Source organism: Coenobita brevimanus, chromosome 50, assembly GCF_032717465.1.
Source record: "Coenobita brevimanus isolate Jiangsu-jjx chromosome 50, ASM3271746v2, whole genome shotgun sequence".
NCBI classification, from domain to species: domain Eukaryota; kingdom Metazoa; phylum Arthropoda; class Malacostraca; order Decapoda; family Coenobitidae; genus Coenobita; species Coenobita brevimanus.
Genome location: NC_137003.1, coordinates 6,422,932 through 6,426,131, shown reverse-complemented (window position 1 = coordinate 6,426,131; position 3,200 = coordinate 6,422,932). Strand labels below are relative to the sequence as shown.

The 3,200-nt window shown below is 48.2% G+C and overlaps 1 non-coding gene across 1 annotated transcript; it reads right to left on the bottom strand.

Moving 5' to 3' along the window:
• Positions 1-1,941: 1,941 nt before the first annotated feature.
• Positions 1,942-2,060, bottom strand: LOC145399871 (5S ribosomal RNA). The gene has a single exon (XR_013897345.1). It is a non-coding gene; the product is annotated as a 5S ribosomal RNA (ribosomal RNA).
• Between the last annotated feature and the right edge of the window lie 1,140 nt (positions 2,061-3,200).

Here is a 3,200-nt window from a genome sequence, read left to right as displayed (position 1 = left end):
CTTACACACACACACACAAACGGACGCTCGGGCGCAGTCTCTCTCTCTCTCTCTCTCTCTCTCTCTCTCTCTCTCTCTCTCTCTCTCTCTCTCTCTCTCTCTCCAACCAAGCGGGCATCGTCCCAGCTGTTTAATTATCCTTGGGAATGGCGGTGTAAACAACAAAACAACTTGTGTACACACACACACGATGATGAAGACACACACACACACACACACACACACACACACACACACACACACACACAAACACACACACCAACAACTTCCCAGAGGTGTACACAGGCAGTACACAGTACACAGGACGGCTACACACTCCATTCCCTGAGGCACACCAGTACTCCTACGTGTCACGCATCACACACCCTCTCATGTCACCGCTTCGGCACAAATACCCACCGTCCATATTGAATACATACTAAGGTTGTCTCATTACGGACTATTGTCATGGTATTTGGGGTGTCTACGACATCTCGGTTTGTCACGTCACACACCCTCTCATGTCACCACTCTGGCACAAATACCCACCGTCCTCATTGAACACATGCAAAGACTGTCTCACACAGGACTGGTGTTATGGTATTTGCGATGGTATTTTTAGGACATGTGGGGGTGTTTAGCGAAAACTCAGCTAAGTCCAATTTGACTAAATTCAAGCCATCAGATTATCTCCTACCCTACCGTAGGATCGATCTCGCGGCCTTTCACACACGTTACTTTTTTGACCACCTGACCACCACCTCCAACCCCAGAGAGTCGTCCAAGCTTTTTACTTCTATTTACGCATGGAAGAAGGAACCAAAGGCCAGACGACCGCAACATTATTCCCTCCAAGAAAAAAACAACAAGATAACAGAGAGCCAAATTCAAGATCTGTTCATTTCGAGATGCCTGGACACACTGCGTCTGAAAGACTGGGGGTCATAGACAGTAGGAAATACAGATAGAGGAAGACAGTTCCAGAGTTGACCTGTTGCACACATGAAGGACTGGGAGTAACAGTTAACTCTTGCTTTAGAGAGCTGGACAGAAAAGGGATGAGTGTTTGCTGCTACACGGGTGCTACGCGCCCGCCGAAGTAATGGAGGGATGCCAGCATAGAGCTCAGAGGAGATATGACCATTGAAGCAGCGATAGAAAAAAGATAATTATGCTGCAGTGCGGTAATGAGACAGAGTTGTATGGGAACCAGTAAGAGGAAGAGAGCTAATGTGATGAAATGCCTTTGACTCCCAACTTAGTGAAAAGAGCTGTATGTGGGAGGCCTCCCCACACATGAGAGTTGTGCTGTACGTGGGAGGCCTCCCCACACATGAGAGTTGTGCTCCACACAGGGGCCAATAAATACCGTGTAGCTTATAAAGTCAACAACTGTGCAGGGGTAAAGAAGGTATGGAGTCGGCTTAGCAAACCTAAACTCTTGGAAGCAGATCTTACAAGTGAGGTAATAGTGAGCTTTCCATGATAAATCCCGAGAATGAAACCCCAAGTATGTTTAAACATGATGGTGGGCAGACAGACAGACACAAACAGGTTCCCCGAGGTGCAGACAGGCGGTACACAGCAGACAGGATGGCCAGACGTGCTGTTTACACCAGGCTGACAGCACAACAAACACTGGTGGTGATAGAGTGGGAGGGGTGACGGTGTATAATTGGTGCTGTGTGTGTGTGTGTGTGTGTGTGTGTGTAATTCACCGGGTCGGTCAGGATCACTTGATGGTCGTGATCGTCAGCTTTACCCTCCCGGAAGGGAGCTGAGAGCTCATATAGTCCGATCTAAGGGCAAGGCACGCACACACCGATCCCCTTGCTCAAAGGGGACAGTAACCACCCACTTCGTCAGTGAAATTTTTCGCAACCTGAGCGAGGCGCGAACTTCCGTCTACCAGATGGCAAGCGAGAACGTTACCACCGAGCCAGCGAGCGGTGTAAAACATTATGCCAACAGCATCTGGTGTTCCCAGGCGGTCACCCATCCAAGTACTAACCAGACCCAACGTTGCTTAACTTCGTTGATCGGACGAAAAGCGGTGCACTCAACGTGGTATGGCCGTTGTGTGTGTGTGTGTGTGTGTGTGTGTGTGTGTGTGTGTGTGTGTGTGTGTGTGTGTGTGTGTGTGTGTGTGTGTGTGTGTGTGTGTGTGTGTGTGTGTACAACATTAAAGTGGCGTGCAGGTGTCACTTAAACATGTGCTGTGTTGTGACCTGATACTGAATGTTACTTATTGGACACACACACACACACACACACACACACACACACACACACAGACATAAGTGTGGAAAATGTGGTGACGTGATCGTTGTGGTGTGTCGGAATTGTAGCTGAACCAAAGGTTGTGGGTGTGGTAGTTGTGGTAAGTGTAGTGAAAGCTGTGGTAGCTGTGGCATTTGTGATAGCTGTGGTTTTTGTGGTACCGTAGTTATGATAGCTGTGGCAGAGTTAGTAGCTGTGGTAGACTGGTAGTGGTAGTTGTGGTAAGGGTGATATGGGGGTGGGGGGGGATGGAAGGAAAATATTGGTACCTTACGTGTGGTTTTTATAACTCGAGTACAAAAAAGCTTTTAGGGCTGACTGAGGCGAGGGAGGGAAGGATGACATGGAAGGATGGACAGAAAGGAAGGATGGAAAGGAAATGGAAGAATGGAGGGAAAGGAAGGAAGGAAAGGGGGATATGGAAGGGTAGAGGAAAAGGAAGGATGGATGGAAGGAAAGGAGAAAATGGAAAAATGGAGGAAAAAGAAAGATGAAAGGATGGAGAGGAGCAAGTGGAAGAATGGGAGACAAAGAAGTGTGAAGGGGAGAAAACGAAGAAATGGAAGGGAGGAGGGAAAGGAAGATTGGAAGGAAAGTAAGGAGGACTTGGAAGAATTGAGGGGATGGAAGGACGGAAAGGAGCAAATGGAAGGATAGAGAGAAAGGAAGAATGGAAGGAAAGAATGAAGAGAAAGGAAGGATGGAAGTAAGTAAATGAGGAAACAGGAAGGTGGAGGCAGGAGAAAGAGGAAATGGAGAGAAGAGAGGAGTGGAGGGATAAAATGTGGAGGGAAGTAAGAGGAAAAGAAGACAGGATGGCGGAATTTTGGTGGGTAGGCAGAGAGGGAATAGGGTGAAGAAGGTACATGGAAAGAAGGAAGAGACACCCGAGGGAGGGAGGGAAGGCAAGGGAAAGAGACGGAAGGATGGAGGTATGGGAG